Raw genomic sequence first — 26,208 nt, forward strand, 5'->3', positions numbered from 1 at the left:
ACCAAAAAATATATTTTTTTATTATGTTGTTAAAAATATATGAGCTTGCAGCAGCTAAGATATTTACTTGTCGAGTGAATTGCAATGTTCACTTTTTTATCACCTCAACGTTAACAAACCACTTATGACAGCAACACTAAACTATACTGAATATTAGATGTGATTAAAACATTAGTGCAAGCATTTTATAGATACTTAAAGTGGGCATGTGCTTGATTTTGAACAAACATACACACTAGCTAATAACTGCAAAACTTGCACTTGCCAATTTTTTTTCTTTTTAGTTCTTATACCGTCAAAGTAATGACTAGTATGTAATGAGTGAAAAAAAAGTTGCATGAAACAGTAAAGTGATACATAAGTATGAAAAAAACATTAATTTCAGACTTCTTATTGGTGATTGGGTTTAAATAAGACGATATCATGTATCTATATTTTTATAATTCACACCATGTGCATGTCAGGATAGCATTTCCAGCAATATCAAGTCAAACCATACATGTACTTTCATTAAAATACCCTGTGGTGACCTACAATGATTTCATTGTCTGTTATCTCCTCTTAAACACCTAATGGAAGAGACAGAAATAAAATGAAAATGTATCTCCTGTTCTAAGTAATTTGTAATCCGAAGAATTCCATATAATTACAAATGTGCCAGGAATCATCTACATCAGCACATATGATGAGGACCACATTCCAAACTAGGCATTTCACATCAAAACTCAAAGCAGGCTGGCATCTTCTTTTAGCTCTGGTTGTCTCCGAATCTCTTTCCTATTAACTAATATTACAGTTACAATACCAGGCTGCTACACGGTGTTAAAATGAGTGCTTTCAATAATGCTTACTTTGCTGATGTGTGTCACTGTTATCTTTATCCTGGAAATGTTATAACAAACATGTCCAGTTGCAATATTGCTGCTAATGTAGTGGGTAACATCAGTCTAAATCTCAAACTAGAGTTACGCATCACAGCACTATTCACTGTTCCAAACACAGATGATTTCACATGCTACAATTACATATACACTCCACAAGGCATCTTACAGAGAGGAGAAGAGGATACTTCACTCACCACATTCATTACCAGCCTTTCCTGCTTCATCCATGAACAACAAGCAACAACAGCAACTTTGCTAAGCCTCCCTATAATCCTGAATTTCTCCAAATTTAGCATCACCTTCACCTCACAAGATGAATGTGGGAGTAGAAAAGTATGTAAGAAGTAACATGTTACTCAAACCTCTTTGGTATGTACATTCTTGGAACTTCAATGGTTAAACTCTCCCTAACACATCAATGCCTCTCTTGTAGCACTGCAGTTGGGTGAAAACTTCCATGGGACTCTGACTCTTTTTAAACAACTCTGCGGCGAAAAATACTGCTCTTCTTTATATCTTGTCTACCTCATCTTTTAAATGTACCTGATAAAACTATCGATCTCATAAACACTGCTCAAGCATAAACTGAATGTGGGTTTTGTATGCAACTTCCTTTGTTGGTAGTTAATTGCAAATCTTTAGGATTCTGCCAATGAACCTCAGGCTCCTGCATTTCTGACAATTAGGCCTACATTTATTTAGTCATTTCATTTTAAAACACTCCAAATGAATACTCCAAAATATGTAATTGTTTTTATTCTTCCCACAACAGTGCTTTCATGTAATCATCCCATATTAGGGAAACTAATGCTGAATGTTCACTGACAGTGGCATGTTTAAAATATAGGTCATGTCAAAGGTGGGAATTTAGTGCACTCTACTACAGAAACTGCATTCTTGGGCCATAATTAATCTGAAATAATTATGTGTAAAACAGTGACAATTACATTTAGTGTTAGCAAAACTGATCTGTTTCAGACAAGTGCAAAAGGCAGGAATGTAGAATGATCTGTGGACAATTTCCATAGCTCTTGAAACCCCTATTATGCAAGCTTGAAGGTGGCTACCCGTTAAGTATGGGAAGAGGGCAACCAAACAGTTGATTTTATACACTAAATTAATTAAATGCCAAGAATTGGTAAAGAAAAAGTTCAATTATATCGTAAACGAGGCTTACAATCTATTTAGTCGTCAATATACCAATGAAATGAAAACCGTGAGGACGATAGTCTAGTGCATACTATAACACATTTGCAGCCAGTTCACGACGTACAGCAGCTACGAAAGAAGGAAAAGAACACAATTCGCAACGTACCTATCTGTGTGTGTCACCTAGTTCGTATGTAAACTGGCGAGAAAAAAAAATAGTGATAGGGTAGCGTATAAACTCTTGTTACCTAAAAACCAACAGCGTCTTTCAGTTGTAAGGCCGATTCAGACATCGGTACCGTAACATACACGCCCCATCCCTCCCTCCCCTACATCTCGCTCTCCTTACATAACGTGCGAAAAGTGATCAAGGCGCTAGGAACTTTCGCTTCCATTGACTTCCTTGTTGCGCCAAGGCTTGTACAGTATGATTTCACGACGCAGAACAAAATGCTGTTTGTCATGTCTGTTATATCCTTAATTAATACTCACTTCTGCAGGTGTTTCTACTGTAATGGATGTGCAAATTACTCGATTAAGGACCGTGATGTGTGTAATCATCCTTTTTCGTTCGTATTAACATATTCAAAATCTTTGCTGCTTAGTAGAAACGGGGTAATACGTTCGCCATAATTAAGTAATACGAAATATGAATGGTTTTTTGCCTGGAGCGAAGAGCCTGTAAGTTCATGGCAGTCGTAGCTATGTCCCAAGACCGTGCAACGCTTGACGAATACAGTTTTACGGCCTAATGTCGAAACCAGGCAATGCCTATTCAGTCACTCAAGACTTCACACAGCCTAAGCGTGTGAAACGCTAAACTGCAATACGATGTCCTAGTAAGAGTGAATCGTAGAATTAAGCGCGTAACTGCAACTTTCAAGTTGTCTTTAAAAAAAAATAATAAAAATTAAAAAAATTCATTTACAGCGTACAAAAATTTGTTGGTATCCCTTTAGATTATAGCCAAGCACTGAAGAAGGGGAAAGAGACTGCCTATATGCGGTGGCAATATTAAGTACCTCTGTAGCAGTTGTTTACACCAACGACGTACAGCAGCTCATGTACAGAAAGAAAAGATAGTTGCACTCTTCACCCAAAAAGCTTTGCCAGCTATCTTCTCCAAGCTTTTTATAATTCTCTAAAAACTACAGCCGTAACGTATCACTTTGGAAATTTCTTCACGTTCCTTTACATCACGTAGTGGTTTTAATGTTTACTCTCAACATAATGTATGGCGGAACAGCTTCAAAAAACGAAGGATGTTGAACACCGGTTTTCCACAGAACAAGTAAAGAAAAAAAATCATAAAATTGTTATTTGTAATTGTATCGCACAAGAAATTTTTTGTCATAATTAAAACATTCTAAAAGTCTTGAAATTCCCGGGACCGATATCTTGCCAGTATCGGTATCGATAACAGGCAAAACTCGTGGAGATTCTCGATTCCGGAAATGGATGAAATGTCTATAAAGAAAACACTCAGAGCGCGAGTCCCATTCGCATATAGCCAGCCTTTAATTTCCAGTAACTAGCCGGAAACGACGGGTTTCGAAAATAATCTGCCTACACCTGATGATTGCAGTTTGTTGCTGAAAGACGCCATGTCAATCATTAGACATGAGAAAAAAAGTTAGGCGAGCATGAAATGTGGGAAGTTTCGTAAAAATCTCAAGATCTATGAAAACGTGGTGTACTTGAAATGAGTGGAAGCAGTCACTTATCACGTTTTGATATCAATAAGCAACCCACTTTCAATACTGATGATTAGCGTTCAGTTGCGAGTGTCAGTACACTATAACACAGCAGAATACAGACAGCTGAACATGATCTCAAACAATTTTGTTGGCTTCTATACCCAATGTGGGGAGAATGGGTATTTTCCCCTCTAGCAACTGTAGGATCGTTGTTTTCCTGCTGTGTCACTTCGGTGTTGGATGATACTTTTATTTTATTCTGGAAACACCAGACACTTTGCATCTGCTGTTAAGGCTGTTTCTCCCGCTAAAGATACAGTTTATTTAAAATGTTTATTATTTCAGTGTCAAAACCAAGAAATGTGCCTGGCACACGGTTATGATACTGCACTGGCATTGGGCAGGTTGTAAAATATAGAATCTTTTTTATTCTGTTTTCCTGCCGATACTCCCTGCCCCATAAGAAATCCTTGCTATTTCGACAAAGTGGCGCATTACCCATTTACAAGTGAAATATTGACGCTGGAGGAGGAGGTATTAGCCGGTAAAGTGTTCCATTTCCAATACACATTTCTCTGTCGTTCCATCTTCGATAAAACTTAAAAGCAATCGGGGCGAGTTCAAGGACATTCTTCCACAAAAGCGCTATGTCATTTGGTCCTCCCCCTTTCCTTTCCTCCCTCACTGACTAGTTACCGTTCCTTTTCCTCCCTCACCGATTAGTTACCGTTCTTTGGGTTCTTAGTAAGACCTTTAACAGTAAATCTAAATCTAGTGCGGAAATGGGTTGTTTTCGTTACCAATTACGATACACCCTGTGTACAAATTCCGCACTAGGAGTGCCTCTGGCGCCCCTCTCAGCTTCTTGCCACAAGCGAATGCTTCTGTCGTCTGTGTCTTAAACCGGTTCTGGAAGCGATTCATAAAAATTACAGACTTATAAGAAGAACGGTACATATTTAGATAGTTACAGGGCTCTGGGGGACGTATCTGCTATGCAGCAACATAAGGCGCTTTGAGGCTCTGGCTGAAGCACTAACATGGAGATTGGACGGCCGCTGTGACCGAGCGGTTCGAGCCGCTTCACTCTGGAACCGCGCGATCGCTACGGTCGCAGGTTCGAATCCTGCTTCGGGCACGGATGTGTGTGAAGTCCTTAGGTTAGCTTGATTTAAGTAGTTCTAGGTCTAGGGGACTGATGACATCAGATGTTAAGTCCCGTAGTGCTCAGAGCCATTTGAACCATGGAGATTACTGAGAGGAATCCCGCAAAATGGTTAGCGGTTGTTCATACCATTAACACCGCAGCTATGGCCGCTATAAGCAAAAAAATGGTTCAAATGGCTCTGAGCACTATGGGACTTAACATCTGAGGTCAGTCCCCGAGAACTTAGAACTACTTAAATCTAACTAACCTAAGGACAACACACACAGCGATGCCCGGAGCAGGATTCGAACCTGCAACCGTAGCAGTCGCGCGATTCCGGACTGAAGCACCTAGAACCGTTCGGCCACTCCTGCGGGCCGCTATAAGCAACCATAGCGCCATTTAAAGAAAACACGGAAAATTTAAATCGATCTTGCAGAACCACATTCAAAACCACCTACTCCATAATAAAAACGGAGAGAGTTGTCGCACTGAAAGGTGGGGGTCAAATCCCCGTGTGGACTTCATCATTTAGGTTTAAGGTAGGAACTGTCATCTTCCTTTGGCACGCTCAGTATTAGAAATGTCAATAATGTATGTATGCAGACTGAAGGGACGAATGAAATTTTTTGTACCAAGGCCTTTATCTCCATTTTAGTGCTCCTCCCGGTGCCTCATGGCGCTTATGTTGCTGCAGAACAGTTTGAAACGCGGCCTTGGAACAATTTTTCATCCGTCGCTTCGGTCTGCACACACACACCACAGATGTTTAAGACTTGAAAAGGCCTCTGGAATCACACAGTTTAATCTGAATGTTAATAGTAACAACAGTTACTGGGGGAGGGAGGGTGTGGGAGTCCATCGTTGAAGCCAACAGGGTTCTGTATTTCTTTTCCGCTAATTCTAATTAAGAGGGAAAAATTCAATTTATTCTTTAAAATGGAAATGAGTGGTTCTTCGTAGTGGACGTAGTGGCCAAACCTCAGGTTACCTTAAGAGCTGAAAATGATTTTTGTCTTCTGATGTTCGACACGTACGGGCCACAGTAATGCCAATGGTGATCGCAAGGTGAAACTTTCGGACGAAAGAGCAGAGATTTGAAAGAAAAACGAGCCTTTCCAAAACCAAGACAGTGTCTACGGTAGAATGAGCAAAATGCTCATTCCAGCTCTAAATAGGGTTGTCTAAATGGGAAAACCAACATAGCGGTAAAAATAGGAGAAAGAAGGTACCTACAAATCAATCAAGCATATCCAGTTTTATATAACGGCCGTTGTTAAGCAACATGCTGGGCACAAACTTGATGAAACGAATAGAATTTAGCGGATACCGGTAGGTAATAAGTGACCTCAATGGTTAATAGCTCTGAGTATCACCCTTCTCTACAGTTGCTATAACCGTTATTCAGCACTTAAGGTAACTGCATGCGCGTTAAACACAATTAGTATCGTTTCTGCAATTATTGAGACAACAGAAAAAGACTACTGATGCTACTGTTTTCACAATGTCAGCAACATGTTAGCACTTGGGCAGCACAAGTCTTCTAGTTAATTCCACTTCTTTAAAGATGAATGCCACGCCACATTAAGGTGTGACGCTCTGGCCGGAGCTCGATCCCTAGCCTGCCCTAGAATTTTTACCGCCATTTATTGCTTTCACCTCAGGAAGTTATTTGTTGAAGTGGAAGATGGCAAGCTACACCGCGGTTAGGTGTTCACGTACAACTATAGGTGCCCCTGTAGTTGGCTAAGTCAATAGGTCCAGAAAGCGAAGGAGGGGGAGCTTTACTGACTTCTATTCCTAACGATTTCGTTTGTTTTGTCACGCGTCGTGGTCACATACCTTCGATCCGTTATCTATCAGCAAACACACTTTTAAGAATAAAAGATACCACCACACATTCGTTTTTACTGTGATGTAGATTTCCTAACAGAGCCCATTTCCCAAGAAACTGGATCCCATACTGCATAGCGCTACCAGTTTTGCTGCGACCGGGTACCCTTCTACTCCAAGAAGCCAAAACTTCAATATTTATTAAATATGGTATTCGCTAACTAGAACATCACACCAGAGAAACATTGATAGATTTTACAGCTGCCTGAACTTTCACACCTGGCGCAAGACGGCAAAGCTGCTGTTAGTTGTTGAATTAACTACTCACGGCACCCTCACTTATACAGTAGTGTGTCACATACACTGATGAATGCCCGTATCGGTAGTCTGCGCGGTGAGTGCGACGGATTGCTAATCGTAGGGGCCCAGGTTCCATTGCCGGAGGGTAGCAGATTTTCTCCGCTGTGGGACAGGATGTTGTGTTGCTCTTACATTCTTATCGTCATAAATGACATTCCACTGCTAAGATGGCTATATAGGCACGTCCCGAAAGCCAATAAAGTTTTAAAAAATTTACAATGTTGAACCCAAACACTATGACGAACTGCTTAATAGCGTATTCCTTCAGCTTTGGAACGCAAGACCGTAGTGATTTGCGTGTCGCGGATTCGACGAGTCCTTGGATGGTTTCTGGAGGTATGTGGCACCAGAGATCTACGCACAAGTCACGCAATTCCTGTAAATCACGGGTTGAGTTCGGACACGAAGCTGGCGCCCGATAACGTCCCAGATCGGGCGAATTTAATGGTCAAGACATCGACGAGAGTTCAGTAGCATGGTCTTCCAATCGCTGTAGCACGATTCTAGCCATCCAACACAATTATTCTGCTGGAAAACGCCACAGCCACCGGGGAACACATCGAGCTTGAAGGGATGTAGGTAGTCCTCAATATAGTTCTCACTGCCCGCAATTGTCTCGGTGCCTTCGATTACCGTTACAAATGCAATGGAACCCCATGGCATAATATAATACCACCGCCACTGGCCTGCGTCCGTGGTACGGTCTATTACGTGACCAGATGACACGTTTCCAATGATCCAAGGACCAATATCGATCACCTCGTGCCCACTTGTAACTGACGATGTCACTGGAACAACACACAGGGGTCGTCTGCAGCAGAGTCCCATGTTCAACAACGTGCGCTGAACAGGGTGCTCCGAAACAGTGTCGTACACAGACATCAGATCTGCGGTACAGGGCGGGTAAGCCTCCGACCCTCATGTTCTGCGATGAGGTATGGACGTCCAAGATCTTGTTGCTTACACGTGGTTTCACGGTCCTTCAACCACTTTTCATAGATGACAAGGACAGTAGCAGGCGAACAGCCAATCATCTTCGCTATTTCCGTAATGCTCGTTCCCAGAAGACGAACGAAAACAATCTGCCCTTTGTCAGATTCGCTTAGAACACTGGATATCGCCATTTTCGGGCCGTATCATTGCTTGAGTGATAGCCCATTCCTCTTTGCTCTGCTTATATTCTTTCCTTAGCGCGTCACGTGCCTGCAATGTCAACAGGCACCAACGAATCTCGCGGTGGGTAGTGATCATATTGTTCTCGATTTTTCCCCAATTTTAGTAACTTTCGGTTCGTCTCTAGACAGCCACCTCAATAGACGATATGACAGGCGACTTTCGTGTCAGTAATGACGATACAAATGTAAGGACGAACGCATTACCCAGTCCCTGACCACAGAAAATATCAGACCCGGCCGGAAATCGAACCCGGGCCACTTCCGTTAGTAATCTGCCGCGCTGACCCCGCAGCTACCGAGGCGGACTACTGTTGTTGTGGCTTCATCAGTGTAGAGTGACACAGGAGCGTAAGACCACCCGGGATTTTTTTGTCCCCTTTCTTCATGGCAAATCGGAAGCAGAGTCTATTAAGGGGATAGCGAGAACTCACAGATCAGTAAGAGTAAACAGATACTTGAAGTCTGCTTCTAACGAGCGCGTGTCCAATGTGTTACCATTTAGCGTCGAAGCGTAGCGAAACGGCTTTCGGCCGGCGAGCTGACTGCGGATCCACGGCGTGGCACCCCTCGCCCACCGCCCGTTTCGCAACACCCACTGCGGAGAGAGAACGGTGCGGCACAGCTGTGGCGACATGCACAGTGGTTGTGCGGCTAACTCATGTTGCCCAATCCTACGCCCTCGCACCCAGCCGCCACAGAAGCAACAACCAGTGGACACACATATGCTGCCTCACTCAGTGCTGACAACCACCACCCCTCCGTACAAAAAATTATTTAAAAATCGCGTGCGACAGAAGTAAATGAAAGAAATTAAAAGGGGACACTGTCTCTTTTGTTGTTGTTGCTGCTGTTGTCGTCGTCGTCGTCGTTGTTGTTGAGGAGGAGGAGGAGGAGGAGGGGACTCCCATCTTCTGACGGTTTTGTTGGTGCCTGCCACTATTTCACATCCTGAGTCAATCTCTTCATCTGGAAGTAGCGCTTACACCCAATGTCCTCAATTATTTGTCGTATACATTCCAGTCGCTGTCTTTCTCTACAACTTTTGTCCTCTAAGAATCTCTCTACTACCATGAAAATCATTCCATGATGTCTTACCACACGTCCTACCATCCTGTCCCTTCTCCTTTCCCCGCCGATTCTGCAAATTCGTGTCTTATCGGGTCACATCTCAAATGCACCGGTTACCTTCTCTTTCGATTTTATCACAACTGCTTCAGAGGAACAGCTCAGAAATTTCTTTCACAAGTTGAGTCTGTGTTTGGCTAGGTATGCCCTCTTTGTTTGCGCTATACGCGTCTTGCACCCTCGTTGCCCATCCGTGTCACTTTGTTTTTACGGTAGGCGAATTCGTTAAGTTCGCCCACCACACGGTCCCCAAATTATTATGCTGAGTTTGTCGCTAATCTCATTTACGCTGCTACTTAACATTTCGGCTTTTCTTTGTTTTCTCTCAACCCATATTATACGCTCAGTAGAAAAATCACCCCATTCAACAGGCCATGCAATTCTTCCTCAATTTCACGCAGAACAGCAATGTCAACAGTGAATCTTCTTACTGCTATCTTTTCCTCCTGAATTTTAATCCCTCGTCTGAGCTTTGTTCTTGCTCTTCCATTTTTCTTGTCCCCTGTTGGTTCTTGGTCATATTGGTCTTTCTATATAGCGTATACACTTTTCTGAGGTTTTCGAATATGTTGCACAACTTAACATTGTCGAACGCAGGTCTAGGCCGACAAATGCTACTTAGTGCTCTATACGCGTCATGATCAAGTGGCCGAGCGACGGAATACCATTTTCAATATAAAAGAAACAAAGCAACGTGCCAGGAACCGCTTCACGATCTATAGCTCGCTGAGGTCGCCGGCGATTTGGTACAGAGGTGTTTAGGCAGGCATCACTAGCCCCAAATGAAGCGAGGCTCATCGGCCAGTACAAAGTCTAAATCTAAAGCGTGTTCCATAAAGAACTCAACTTTTATTTTCGTAATAACATAAAATTTATCGATGAAATTAAGAAATTTACATATTATTGCACTGGCTGGATGTGATTATGTATCAAGTATGATATTACTCGAATGTCCTCCACGACTCTATGCACACACTTTCGTTCTTTCCATGACTTTTCGGCAAACTTACACCTCTAGTTCTGAAATACTCGCTCAATCTCGGCCTTGAGCTCCCGAAGTGATCGCGGTTTGTTGGGACCATACAAGATTTCAAATGCCCGCACAGAAAGAAATCACATGGTGTCGAATCACAAGATCTGGGTGGCCAATCCACGTCACCGTTGCAAGAAATAACCCAGCCAGGGAACTTCTCTCGAACAAGTCCACTGTTACAACTTGTCGAAACTAAATCTCTTCAGCATTCACATGATACAGCTCAAACTACAAAAACTTCGTTACCATATTGTGGAAGCCTTCGCCGTCCACTGTTAATGCCTGCTCGAAGATATTTTCCAAGTAGTAGAGCCCAATCACGCCCTCAGCCTAAATGACACACCTTACAATCACCCGTTGTGGATGTGATGGCGTCCCAATAATTAATCGAAGGTTTCTGTGTCCCAGATTCTGCAAGCCTGCTTGTTCAGGAAGGCATTCAACACAATAATTGTTTCGCAAGCACATAATCGGCAAGTGCTCGGCACTTTTCGTGATCGTTTCACTTCAGTTCTTGTATCAGTTGGATTCTATAGGCCTACAGGTGCACAAATAGAATTCGTTGCATGCAGGTTCTGGGAATACCAGTAAACCTAACAGTCTGGAAAATCGAGCTCCCCTGTATAAGACAGCTTCATACGTCTAATTACTTTACACGTAAAATAATGTGTGCCATATTTGACGTTAACCATGTAAGCGAGAAAAAGTACAGATAAGGTTTGAAATTAAGTTTAAAATTCGTTGTAAGCCACTAAGAGCCCTCATTCTCAAACACTGGATGAATAAAGTCCGAGTATTGCGCCCCGTAAGTTACGCTGCTTCAAGACACACATACAGTTTCTAAATGTAATATGTGTCTTACAATGTTAACTTTTAACATACGTTGATACCACTTTAGCATTTTAAATTTGTAAAGTCTCTCCAATAATTGCATGACAGATTGAAAATTAAATTTTTGCTGGCACTGGAAACCGTTAGATAGGCAATCTGCAACCGTGAACCACGATCAGAGTTAGATGTTTAGTAATATACGACCTATTGTGAGAACGTCAGTGAACAGATTTCACCAAGCGTACCATAACATTAACACGTTGTCTATGTCTTCCTCAGAATGACGCCCTGACGGTTTAATGTGCACAACTGAAACGTTTTTATCAAATTTAGCAGTTTCATCACAGTCTATTTATTCTGGTGATGAGGTTAAGAAAACATTCCAAGGAATCTGCGAACAGTCTCTGCACAACATTCACCGCATCTGTAATAAGTTTGCCCCGCGGTTAGAGGCGCCATGTCACGAATTCCGCGGCCCCTCCCGTCGGAGGTTCGAGTCCGCCCTCGGGCACAGGTGTTTTGTGTGTGTGTGTGTGTGTGTGTGCGTGTGTGTGTGTGTGTGTGTGTGTGTGTGTGTGTGTGTTGTCCTTAGCGTAAGTTAGTTTAAGTAGTGTCTGAGTCTAGGGACAGATGACGTCAGCAGTTTGGTCCCTTGGGAATTCACAAACATTTGAACATTTGTAATAAGTTTACACTACAACAACGCTGTTCAGTCGTTAAGCGCACTATTACCAACTACAAAGAAAATAGATGAAAATCGTGCAACGTTCAGCCCTTCCAACTTACTAGACTAGAAATGTCGGACCTTTTAAAGGTTGCGTTCTTTATGGAACAACCTTTATGTTTCGCAAAGCACTGCAAGGCGCGTGGTACAGGGTATGTTTATTCTACAGCAAGTCACGGTTTCTTGTTATTACATTTAAGGATGGGGCGTGTGAAAAATGATTCTCGTACACTGTTATTTTTCAGATTTTATGCCTACATGGGAAGCCTGAAGTAAATTCGTGTTTTCTACCTTTAAAAGCGGTTCTGGAAGCTTCTATGAGATGTAAGCAATCTTTCTTCGAGTGTCGGCCAATTAACAAATTAAAGTTATCCTTTGCGTTTAAGGCTAGAAAAGTATCATGAAATGTGTCATGGCGAATTTATGTACAAGAAAATGAACAGCGCCGGCTAGGGTGGCCGAGCGGTTCTAGGCGCTAGAGTCTGGCACCGCGCGACCGCTACGGTCGCAGGTTCGAATCCTGCCTCGGGCATGGATGTGTGTGATGTCTTTAGGTTAGTTAGGTTTAAGTAGTTCGAAGTTCTAGGGGACTGATGACCTCAGAAGTGAAGTCCCATAGTGCTCAGAGCCATTTGAACCAAAATGAACAGCTAGTTATCATCAACGTTATCCTCGACAGAAGATTCCACATCAAAGATAGAGGTAGTAATGGATGAAGTAAATTCAATGCTTTATAAGCTTATCAGTTCCAATCCGCGTCAGCAGTTCTTACAGCATTTCATAATTGTCAACGTTGTTTCTTCCTTGTCATTCCTTAGTTTTAATAATTTTCATCTTGCTATGACGTCCACATTCGATCATGGTACACTAGGCATCCACACAGCATAAGAATCGAATGGGGAATGTCTTTTTTCAAAATTTGATGGAAACCACTGATAACACCGCATTGTCTGTGCCTATACCCTGCAGCTTGTTTAGAGCTAATTTGCTATTCTTGAAGCGGCTCTCTTCTAGCTGTTACAACAGACGATGCATTCCAATGCTTGATGTCGCCTAATTTAAGTAAGAAATGTTGAAATAATCGCATTGGTTGCAGCACTGTAATAATTATTGTTATTCCTTAAAATTTTACACTGATGTCTGTCGATTCATCTGTTGGAACGTTGCACATGCTGTCCCGATAGCTTGCCGCAGGTTTTCCACAAAACAGAACCTTAGTACAAGTTTCGTAATTGTACTACACTTAGTTCTATGTATGTGAAGTTTTCTGGCAACATCACTGTCTGTGAACTTTCTCACTTCAGGGATAATATGACATGACCCCACAATGGTTGGAAAAAATAACACAAGGGAACCTTCAGCTTGATTCACTTCTAGGGATTCTTTCACGGTTTTTAAAGGTATTTTTGTCTTAGGGAATGGTGCTGCAGCTCCTTTTTATGCTGTCACTGTGGCTTGATACAGGGTGCGAAAGTCAAACTTGCACTACTTATTAGGGCGCGGAAGCGTTGGAATTAGTGGGGTCGAGTAACCAAGGTCCCACTGCGTTCCCCAACACAAAAGCATTTCAGTAGCCATAGAGCAGTGGACTCCTTCTCCCATGAACAATGGACCTTGCCGTTGGTGGGGAGCGATACAGATAGCCGTACCGTAGGTGCAACCACAACGGAGGGGTATCTGTTGAGAGGCCAGACAAACGTGTGGTTCCTGAAGAGGGGCAGCAGCCTTTTCAGTAGTTGCAGGGGCAACAGTCTGGATGACTGAATGATCTGGCCTTGCAACAACAACCAAAACGGCCTTGCTGTGCTGGTACTGCGAACGGCTGAAAGCAAGGGGAAACTACAGCCGTAATTTTTTCCGAGGGCATGCAACTTTACTGTATGATTAAATGATGATGGCGTCCTCTTGGGTAAAATATTCCGGAGGTAAAATAGTCCCCCATTCGGATCTCCGGGCGGGGACTACTCAAGAGGATGTCGTTATCAGGAGAAAGAAAACTGGCATTCTACGGATCGGAGCGTGGAATGTCAGATCCCTTAATCGGGAATAAAAGAAATTATTCAGATAGTGAAGGGTGACGAAAATTTAATAGTCATGGGTGACTGGAATTCGGTAGTAGGAAAAGGGAGAGAAGGAAACGTAGTAGGTGAATATGGACTGGGGAAAGAAATGAAAGAGGAAGCCGCCTGGTAGAATTTTGCACAGAGCACAACTTAATCATAGCTAACACTTGGTTCAAGAATCATAAAAGAAGGCTGTATACATGGAAGAAGCCTGGAGATACAGACAGGTTTCAGATAGATTATATAATGGTAAGACAGAGATTTCGGAACCAGGTTTTAAATTGTAAGACATTTCCAGGGGCAGATGTGGACTCCGACCACAATCTATTGGTTATGACCAGTAGATTAAAACTGAAGAACCTGCAAAAAGGTGGGGATTTAAGGAGATGGGACATGGATAAACTAAAAGAACCAGAGGTTGTACAGAGTTTCAGGGACAGCATAAGGGAGCAATAGACAAGAATGGGGGAAAGAAATACAGTAGAAGAAGAATGGATAGCCTTGAGGGATGAAGTAGTTAAGGCAGTAGAGTATATACTAAATTTAATTGATGAAAGGAGAAAATATAAAAATGCAGTAAATGAAGCAGGTAAAAACGAATACAGACGTCTCAAAAATAAGATCGACAGGAAGTGCAAAATGGCTAAGCAGGCATGGCTAGAGGACAAATGTAAGGATGTAGAGGCTTATCTCACTAGGGGTAAGATAGATACTGCCTACAGGAAAATTAAAGAGACCTTTGGAGATAAGAGAACCACTTGTATGAACATCAAGAGCTCAGATGGAAACCCAGTTCTAAGCAAAGAAGGGAAAGCAGAAAGGTGGAAGGAGTATGTAGAGGGTCTATACAAGGGCGATGTACTTGAGGGCAATATTATGGAAGTGGGAGAGGATGTAGATGAAGATGAAATTAGAACTACTGACAGCCTTGGGAGAGCCAGTCCTGACAAATTTCTACCATCTGGTGAGCAAGATGTATGAGACAGGCGAAATACCCTCAGACTTCAAGAAGAATATAATAATTCCAATCCCAAAGAAAGCAGGTGTTGACAGATGTGAAAATTACCGAACAATCAGTTTAATAAGTCACACCTGCAAAATACTAACACGAATTCTTTACAGACGAATGGAAAAAACTAGTAGAAGCCGACCTCGGGGAAGATCAGTTTGGATTCCGTAGAAATGTTGGAACACTTGGGGCAATACTAACCCTACGACTTACCTTAGAAGCTAGATTAAGGAAGGGCAACCCTACATTTCTAGCTTTTGTAGACTTAGAAAAAGCTTTTGACAATGTTGACTAGAATACTCTCTTTCAAATTATGAAGGTGGCAGGGGTAAAATACAGGGATCGAAAGGCTATTTACAATTTGTACAGAAACCAGATGGCAGTTATTAGAGTCGAGGGACATGAAAGGGTGGCAGTGGTTGGGAAGGGAGTGATACAGGGTTGTAGTCTCTTCCCGATGTTATTCAATCTGTATATTGAGCAAGCAGTGAAGGAAACAAAAGAAAAATTCGGAGTAGGTATTAAAATCCATGGAGAAGAAATAAGAACTTTGAGGTTCGCCGATGACATTGTAATTCTGTCAGAGACAACAAAGGACTTGGAATAGCAGTTGAACGGAATGGAAAGTGTCTTGAAAGGAGGTTATAAGATGAACATCAACAAAAGCAAAACGAGCATAATGGAACGTAGTCGAATTAAGTTGGGTGATGCTGAGAGAGTTAGTTTAGGAAATGAGACACTTAAAGTAATAAAGGAGTTTTGCTATTTGGGGAGCAAAATAACTGATGATGGTCGAAGTAGAGAGGATTTAAAATGTAGACTGGCAATGGCAAGGAAAGCGTTTCTGAAGAAGAGAAATTTGTTAACATCGAGTATAGATTTAAGTGTCAAGAAGTCATTTCTGAAAGTACTTGTATGGAGTGTAGCCATGTATGGAAGTGAAACATGGACGATAAATAGTTTGGACAAGAAGAGAATAGAAGCTTTCGAAATGTGAAGCTACAGAAGAATGCTGAAGATTAGATGGGTAGATGACATAACTAATGAGGAATTATTGAATCGGATTGGGGAGAAGAGAAGTTTGTGGCACAACTTGACCAGAAGAAGGGATCGGTTGGTAGGACATGTTCTGAGGCATCAAGGGATCACCAATTTAGTATTGGAGGGCAGCGTGGAGGGTAAAAATCGTAGGGGGAGACCAAGAGATGAATACGCTAAGCAGAATCAGAAAGATGTAGGTTGCAGTAGGTATTGGGAGATGAAGAAACTTGCACATCATAGAGTAGCATGGAGAACTGCATCAAACCAGTCTCTGGACTGAAGACCACAACAACAACAGAGCAGTGGACTAAGCAACAACGGACGTTTGCAGTGAAAGCGTTCTACCAAAGCGGTAGCTATGTAGCCGCTCAGCGTCGTTTCCGGGCGCATTTTCAATTTAATCGTAATCGACTGGTGCCTTCGGTTAACTTGGGTCGAAAACTTAGAAAACGTCGGTGAAACAACAAGAAAAAGAGGCGGCTGAGCAAAGACAGTGCGTACTCCCCAGAATGTGGAACCTGTAAGAATTGCTGTGGGATGAAGCCCCTGAAGGTCAGCGCTTAGGCAGAGTGTTGCGCTTGGAATTTCTGACAGGACTGTTCGAAGGATTAGGAGGTTAGATTTAACATCACCACCCACACCCATAATGAATGCTGGATCAGCAACCCAGAGTATGGTGTATGAGGATGTAGATTGTTGTCCGTATGTATAGGATTTTTGAAAATGTCGGGGCATTTGCTTACTAAGCTTAAACGTCAGAACGTTTCTGGGGAAGTTTTTGCTACGAATTTCGTAACAGCATGCACAATACATGTTTCCCCGTAACTGACATTGCTAGAGAATTACGTTTGTACGTTACTGTGTTAAACCAAATTAAAAACTGAAATTAAATGAGTATTTATATCTCTAAACTGTATTTAATTTCTACGGTCGCAGGTTCGAATCCTGCCTCGGGCATGGATGTGTGTGACGTCCTTAGGTTAATTAGGTTTAAGTAGTTCTAAGTTCTAGGAGACTGATGACCTCAGAAGTTAAGTCCCTTAGTGCTCAGAGCCATTTGAACCATTTTTTTGTATTTAATTTGATTAAAAGTGCCAAAAAATGACAACTAAAATTCTTTACATTTTCAGTGGTGTAGATAACAAACAGTCGAGATATATCTGGCAAGGAGGAACAGGAAATATTTACCTACGGACAGGAGCATGTAGAATAACAATAACTACATTTTAAGCAAACAGTTGTCCATGGAGAGAACGCCTATTTATCAAGGAGAACAGGTCTTCTATGAGAGACTACAACTTCACAGTCGACTTAATGATATATCGAAGAGACTTAGCTCATGTTTTCAGGGGATGAAACTTAATAGTTCAACTGCTGCAATTGCAGTTCATATAGTTTCGGTTGTCAGAGGAACTTAGCAGAGCATTTTCAACTGTTGTTGCGCTCGGCACTTCATTATTAGAAGGGACGAAATGTGAGTGGATATTTTTTAAATATATACTGGATGCATATTCTCACAGGATGGCAACATAGTGAAAGAACTGGAAGCAAGGTGTAGCAAAGCCAATGCAGTGAGCGCTCAGCTACGATCTACTCTCTTCTGCAAGAAGGAAGTCAGTACCAAGACTAAGTTACCTGTGCACCGTTCAATCTTTCGACCAACTTTGTTGTATGGGAGCGAAAGCTGAGTGGATTCAGGTTACCTTATCAACAAGGTGGAGGTTACGGATATGAAAGTAGCTAGGATGATTGCAGGTACTAGTAGATGGGAACAATGGCAGGAGGGTGTCCACAATGAGGAAATCAAAGAAAAACTGGGAATGAACTCTATAGATGTAGCAGTCAGGGCGAACAGGCTTAGATGGTGGGGTCATGTTACACGCATGGGAGAAGCAAGGTTACCCAAGAGACTCATGGGTTCAGCAGTAGAGGGTAGGAGGAATCGGGGTAGACCAAGGAGAAGGTACCTGGATTCGGTTAAGAATGATTTTGAAGTAATAGGTTTAACATCAGAAAAGGCACCAATGTTAGCACTGAATAGGGGAACATGGAGGAATTTTATAATGGGGCTATGCTCCAGACTGAACGCTGAAAGGCATGATCAGTCTTAAATGATGATGATGATGATGATGATGATGATGATGATGATGATGATGATGATATACTGGACTGGGGTGGGAAATAGAATTTCTGTGTAATGTGTGAAAAATTTGTTTATCGTCAGTATAACTATAAGATTTCACTTTTTCTCAATACTATGATAACATCAAAGGCAAGAAAGAGTTAGTTAAGAAGGTTTGTAGTTCACAGGAAGATTGATTGTAATACCTTTTGGCTTTTTCACTTGGAAATATGGTAGCACTAACTCAGAGGCAGCCAAGTGACTAAGAAATTTATCCTTCTCGGTGTTACAGTTCTGATAAACGATGGTGTGAAATTCGCAGTTGTAAAGACGTACAATGAGCACTGGAGCTTGCGGTTTTATCGGGCTCGGTAACGGGTCGGTTGGCGCAGCTAGGGTAACGGTGCAGACAATGGCAGCAGCGGCAGCAGGACAGCCGCGTCCCGGTTTCGGGGAGGCGGCCTTGGCGGCCAAGGACGGTCGCAGTTGTCTGCCGCGGGGCCACGGGCCGCTATTCCACGTGTAAGGAGCGCACCATGCTCTTCTCGTGTCAACTCTGCAAATGCGCACGACTCTTCCAACAGCGCAGAGAACGTGCGTATTTCGTGCGTACATCTTTCGACGGCAATAAATGACAAGCGTAGTAACTTCCCGTCCTGTGTGGGAACCCCGTGCGCCATCATCATCGAAATGTCTGCGAAGTTGTGTTTGTGCATTTCTGCTGATATGTCTGAAGCTTTGAAAGGTACATCAAAGGCTAGGTTTTACTGCATACGTGTTCCGTCGGAAATAAATCACGCGTAGATTCCTGTTCTTGGTGGGAATTGTTGATCCCATTTGACAGCAATACTTCGCTGCATCAATATATTTACGCAGTGGTATATGTATTCCATAACCTATCGGTCGGAAAAAATACTAGTGAGTACATAGAGTTCTACACGCATTTTTCTATACGTACTGTCCTGAAAATTGTCAACAAAAATATGGCAACAAATGGACTAGCAAAAGTCAAACATGAAAGTTTGTAAATACAATCTTTGACAAGAAAATGCTAGAGAGTCACAACGAGCTTCATTTCAAGTTTACCTTCTGAACAATTCCCAGCCGGCCGGAGTGGCCGTGCGGTTCTAGGAGTTCAGTCTGCAGCCGAGCGACCGCTACGGTCGCAGGCTCGAATCCTGCCTCGGGCATGGATATGTGTGATATCCTTAGGTTAGTTAGGTTTAATTAGTTCTAAGTTCTAGGCGACTGATGACCTCATAGGTTAAGTCGCATAGTGCTCAGAGCCATTTGAACCATTTTTTGAACAATTCCCAAAGCATATCAGCTAACAAGTAAGGTCCTATTGTTGCCTGCATCCATACCAATTAAACTACATGACAGTGATGTGACTGATAAATCCCAAGTTGTGATTTCCTTTGACAACACTTTCTAAGTGCAGCATCAACATTATTTAAATAAAAAAAAACTATTATTTAATGCTTCGTTTTAAATCTGTCAAGTATTTTCATAGCAACTAAGACTCCATAGTCACAAATTTTCAGGCATATGCATATGTCGTTAGCAATCTTTATATGGCTACGAGAAATTATTTTTTACCCCTTAGTCTCATGTAAAAACCAGTTATACTAATATTTATTTTTGATTAAAGAATTATTAAATTCTTAGAACTGTGGGTGGATGGAACGCTTTCTTCGAAGTACCACATTCAAGGTCTTGTCCAGAAACTGAATGCTCCTATCTTCATGATAACAACAATCTTCACTATCTCTGACACCAATAAGAAGACGTGTTAACTTTTCTTTTATTCACTGTGATATCACGCATACTATGTGGCCTCACCAAGAACATTCTTAGCCACGAAACGGGCGGTCAGACTGACATTAGGCGTCAGTTCGCGAATTTTGTTTATGTCACTGTTCAGGTGTCTGGAATCTCTGAACATTTGTTCCGAGTGCGGTTTGTTGTTGACAGGACTGACTAATTCTGAAGAAATTGCAACACTCATTCAGTGAATACGGATCAACGCCATGCACTTCGATAGCGGGTATCCACTATTCGGCAGGTTTCATTTTCAATAGGCTTCCAACAGAACCGAACAAGTTGACTGATAAACCCCAAATATTCAAATCCAGGATAAAAGGTTTCCTTGACGCACACTCCCTCTATCCTGCACGGGAGATAGTCGCAGTTGACAACAGCTTTTCTCTGTAATGTATTATTTACTCGTATACTCTTTCACAATCTTTTGGGTTGTATTAATTCTTTAATTCTTTACTATACATTTTCTAATCAGCATTCGGTATACTATGTACTGTTTCGTTCCACAGCCAAGTAGCTTTGGCTCACGTCGTCCTACGGAGCCTGATAGATAAATAAAAGAATCAGCGACCGTGGAGTAGCTACAACTTTTAGCTGGTGTCGGGGCGACGTCAGATACAATGGATACATTTAATTACTAAACGCCGTTAAGTAAATGGAAGATTATTAGCCAGAGTCCCTCTGTTATATACACTAACTTTGTTTTGTCCTGATCAACGAAGAGATGGGTGACCATTCCTCCGGATTCTGTTATCGCTTGTTTCAACGTGCCAAATGTTATCAAATATTCTGTATCTGTACTTATTTTAAGAGCTTAAGATGCATTACCAGTATGTAGCTGTGTCATTGCAAGTTCACTCTAAGACAAAAAACGACGCAACACGGAGGAATTATCCAAATGAGATGGTAATCGGTAGATGTGAATTACATGAACAGACAGACAAAATGATTACAATTTCAGAAGAGTCGGTTGATTTATTCAATAGAAAGAACTTCACAAACTGGGCAAATCAATAACGCGTTGATTCACCTCTGGCCATTATGCAAGCAGTTATTCGGCTTGGCATTGATTTATAGAGTTGATGGTCCCGAGGGACGTCGCGCCAACTTCTGTCTAATTAGTGCGTTAGATCGTCAAAATCCTGAGCTGGTTGGAGGTCCCTGCCTACAATTTGGCAAACACGAAGACAAGCAGTAGAAACTCTCACCGTATGAGTGAGGGCATTATCTTGCTGAAATTTACGCCCAGAATAGCTTGCCACGAAGGGGAGAAAATGGGGCGCGAAACATCGTCGACGCACCACTGTCCTCTGCTGTAAGGGTGCTGCGGACGACATGGCACCCCAGACCGGTCACTACTCGTATGTTGACGTTTCCAGACACGTCTTTGGCCTGTAATCTCATTTAGAGGAGTAGAACTGTCTTCAATAATGAGCCCCGCTTCTAAATTAGACCCAATGACCAGTGAAGAGTTTATTACTCCGCGAGGGCGAGCCCGCATAAGCATCTAGCTGCTGAGTAACAACGAAGATTACATACAGAGGACAAATACAGTGAAAGTAGACAGACAGAAAGATTCTACGCTAAGTTTTCCACTAACGCACCATGCTTTATAAGGCCGCGGTACACGACGACCGAATACTTGACTGAAAAAAATCGACAGCGTGAGGCCAGTGTATCTGGAGAGCAAACTGGGCAGGAAATTTCCACGACTGCCTGTGTGTTCGCCAGTGTACACGCCACGCTTTGTTTACCACCTTGAAGTAACCGGCACGGTAGCTCGAGCGTTCAAGCTTCGTGTGACGGGAAACATAAAAAGTATCAGAGAAGGCAGTTCTCGACAACTCTGAAGGCTGTTATTGAGCAGCACGTCATCAAAGACGCAGAAAGCAAACGAAATGAGTTTCTCGGTAAAGTCACGATGAGAAAGTGAATTAAACTTCGAATTGCGAAGGAAACGATAGATGTAGCTGTTAGAAAGCTGTGCTTTCCAGCCTGGTGCCGTCAGTTTTCAACGATACAGCAAAAGATACAAGTAAACGACTATTACTGTGATAAGTAACATCCGCTTATTGATTTACAATGAGACGGTACCAATTGTTAAAACAATTTTTCCTCGACTTTTCCAGGCTACAAGAGGTCATTATATACGGATTTCTGGAACTTTACCGAATGAAGGAAAATGGAATTGGTGCTTCTGGAGCACATGTAATATTTGAAGAACTGTGTGTGCGTTACATAAAAACGGTTAACACAATAACTTTTTGTCTACCAAGATACTGAAGCAACCATCATTTATTTAATCGAACCACGTAGTTCTTAAAGGGGGTGTGGAGTATCCTTACATAATGTTTGTTAATAATTGGAGTTTAAGATTTCACTGGAGTATCACATTTTCAGGCTATTTTTGTACGAAACGTTTCACTCCAAACATCAGCCCGCGTTATATCACTCTATTCATGTCTCCAAGAACTACCGAAATAACAAACAAGTGCATGAACCTACTTTTAAAGAAATACGGTAATTGCTTCCATTTTCTTCTTCCTCCATGCAGAGCTAAGACAAAATGTCTCTGTTCAAGGACATTTGAAATTCCAATTACTGATCACCTTTATCCACTAGCTTCCTTAAGCCCCCTTACCGGAAAGCTTGTATATCAGGATTTGCTTGGAGCATCTCCTATCTATCCTCCAGTCTGTACGTGTGGTGTTTCCAGTTCACTCTGTAGGCCTAACAACGATATCTTCTCATTCATGCAAAAGACATTCAATTTTTGCCGAACGTCTTCGCTTCTGACACTGGACAATCAGGACATATCTAAAATATTACTCGGAAATCCCATCCCACGAAAGGATCCTTAACTGATTCTTTGCTGAGAGTACAATTCACATTTCCGCAGAGTAGGAAAGGAATTGAAATTACCTCGTAAATCGTAATGTTCCATGACGAAATAGCCGGACAACAACCGTTACTAAGAAACACACAAAAAGTGTTACAATTATACTGAACTTTCAACGCTCTTAAAGAAAGTCCAAAAATGAACTCACACTTGGGGACACGTACAAAAGTGTGCCTTTAATACGTGATTAAGGCAGCTGACGGATGTGCATCTATTCTCCGCAGGCTACCTTACGGTGAATACTACTTTCACTTTCCCTCTCTCCCTTATTTCCCAGGCGCAAATGATGCACGGGAAGGACGACTGCTGTGAACTCCGTATGAGATGGACTGTCTCTACATTTTTTTCACCGTCTTCTTTGCGAGACATATGTACGAAGTAGCAATATTTTGACTACTGACTCTTCTGGGGACCTGCGCTCTCGGAATATCAACACTAAACCACACCGCGATGTATAACTCCTCTCTTGCAATGTCTACCACTGGAATTCGCCGATAATCTTCGTGACGAACATATGACGAAACGCGTGCTCTTCATTGAGTCCGCTCTATTTTCGTCTATCAATTCCGTCTGGTAAGATCGACACGCAAGTCGCCGAGGTGGCGTCAACTAAAAAAAAAAAAAAGACCGGTGTACCCTACGCAAGGCCCTAGTCACACGACATTTATTTCATTTTTATATGGTAAGAGCCCTAATAGGGGAGCAATGCTCAAAAATGAGTTAAACGAGGGTTTTATAAGCTATATTTTTTGGTAATGGATTACACTTTCTGAGGATTCTCCTAATGACTCTCAGCCTGACATCTGCCTTACCTGCGATTAGTATTATGTGGTCATTCCATTTTAAATCGCTCCGTACTCGTAGTCACTGATATTGTATGGACGTGACTGTTTACAGTGACTGTTGGAAAATCGTACATTCAACAACAACGGGACTTTCCGCTTATTTATACGCAGTACGTTGTATACGAGCTGTCCCATAATAATGATACACTCTCTTAAGCTGAATACCTCTTTGATTTAAACAGATAGAAATGGAAAGTTTTTGGTGTTGTCTACATTACGGCCTAACTTACGGGGACTGCGTAAAATGGCCTCCTCCTAGCGCAACGCATCATCGACAGCGACTTGGAACACAGCGATATACCAACTGTATAGTTTCTAATTGACTAGCATCATAGGCTTGCTCAATTTGCTCTATTTGACCATACAATGGCTGTAGGTTTGCGGCGTGCACTGTGTTGTTGACAGTAACTCAAAAATAGAAGTCAAAAGGGGTCAAATGCTGTGATCGAGATCAATACTCCATAACACTTCCTCTTCGTCCCACTCATCTCGAAGAGAAAATGCGACTGACAACTTCCCTCATATTAAGTTGAAAGTGTGATTCCGCCCATCACGAGAAAGTGACAATCTTCACGCCAAAAACGTCGTGAGGCCTGGAGTTATCAAGAGCAATATTTATGGTAAGAATCACCTGTGACAGTCCCTTCGAAGAAGTAAGACATCATTAGCTCTCAAGACGACAGAGTACAGCAGACAGGTACTTCTGGCAGATTAACAAGTGTTTCTTCGGTTACGTATGGATCTTCAGTAGCCCAGTACATACAATTAAGGCTGTTAATTGTTTCGTTAAGTTTAAAAGTCGCTTCATCCGGCCAAAGAATTAGATTTTGGAAACATTCTCTTCTTCGCACATGTTGATTAACCAGTTACAAAAATCAGTTAGAATATCGGAATCATCTTCGTTCAGGGCAAGGAGAAGCAGATGAATTTAATGCTTCCATCTCTCATTCCGCGAAATCCTGTGAACCAGTGGTTTTCTGATCGCAGTCTCATGACAGCATGCCCCACATACTTCTTCGGGGAGTGGGTGTACCCCTGAACACTGCATCAATCCTTTTGTTGTCTGTTGAACGACTCTCTCTTCCGCTACGCCTCTTCTCCACATCATACATCAGAGCATCGACTACAAAAACGTTTCGGAGTCTTTTAATTGTTAACTGTAAAGGTGGTGATGTTCTTAATTCGTCTCTTCAACGTCGTCGAATCTAATCGACATTCTCTGTTTTCCAGTAACACTTTAGAATTCGCTTCTGTTCTTCAAACGATAACACCATATTTATTTCCAGTTCTGCAACAAATGGAAGCATTGCCAAGTTCTTCAACGTCTTCTGAATTATTACCCACAAAAAAAATTATTTCTATCTGCTCTAATTAAAGAAAAATTCAGTTTCGAACAGTGTATACATTATTTTGGGAGACCCTGTACACAGGGTGATTAGCTTAGCTGTTCACCTCACATATTTCCGGAGCCGTTTAAGGTACCTTAATTTTGTTTTCATCCAGATCAATTTTGAGAAAGTCGTGACTACAAGAGTATTGTCTCTTTTCATAGTTATATTAGTTACAAAGCTGTTAGCATCAACTATAGTAATATGTGTGACTAGTATCGTAGCTCTAAAACAGACGAATTCAACGACATTTCATACTTCAATTTGATATTTAAAAACTGGACAAAAAGGGGCACAGAGCACACGGGGCTTTCATTCTGCCTGTATCGTTCAGGAGTGTCGAGTTCTAGTTAGTTTGAAAAAGTAAATGGCTTTCACTAACCACGAGAAACTAGATATTCTACTTCCCTGCGAAGACTGCAAAAGGAACGCGAAGGGAACAGCTTAACTGTACGCACCAAGATATCGCGACTTACGGTCTTGAGCAACAATGACAACGCAGCAAATATGCAAAAAATCGCTGCTGCAAGGACTCTGGAATTGTACGTATAAGAAACGAGCATGGATGTTGCTCGATTCTGATACGACAACAAGACGATAAGATCTTAAAAGAGTTATCTATACCGATGAAGCTAGCTTTACAAATCATGGAACGATGAATGGAAGAAATATTACTGGGCCGGTGACGAACCCACACTGGCTGAGCATGAGAGGCAGTGCAGTGTGAACGATGATGCGGGTTACTGGAAGCTAAGTGACTGGTTATCTTAGAATATAGGTTAAGGGAAGGCAAACATACGTTTACACCATTTGTAGACTTAGAGAAAGCTTTTGACAATGTTGACTGGAATATTCGCTTTGACATTCTGAAAGTCGCAGGAATAAAAAAACAGGGAGCGAAAAAAACATGTACAAAAAACCAAAAGGCAATTAAAAGGCAATTAAAAGAGTCGAAGAGCATGAAATGGAAGCTGCAGTTGAGATGGGAGTGAGACAGAGTTACAGTCTATCCCCGACGTTATTCAGTCTGTATATTGAGCAATTAGCAAAGGAAACAAAAGA

The 26,208-nt window shown here is 42.0% G+C and overlaps 1 protein-coding gene across 6 annotated transcripts in view; it reads right to left on the bottom strand.

The window, feature by feature from the left end:
• LOC126336662 (serine/threonine-protein kinase 26) overlaps positions 1-26,208 on the bottom strand; it is a 703,591-nt gene that overhangs the window by 27,496 nt on the left and 649,887 nt on the right. The gene's annotated exons all lie outside the window — the stretch shown is intronic.

This window comes from Schistocerca gregaria, chromosome 2 (assembly GCF_023897955.1).
Source record: "Schistocerca gregaria isolate iqSchGreg1 chromosome 2, iqSchGreg1.2, whole genome shotgun sequence".
NCBI classification, from domain to species: domain Eukaryota; kingdom Metazoa; phylum Arthropoda; class Insecta; order Orthoptera; family Acrididae; genus Schistocerca; species Schistocerca gregaria.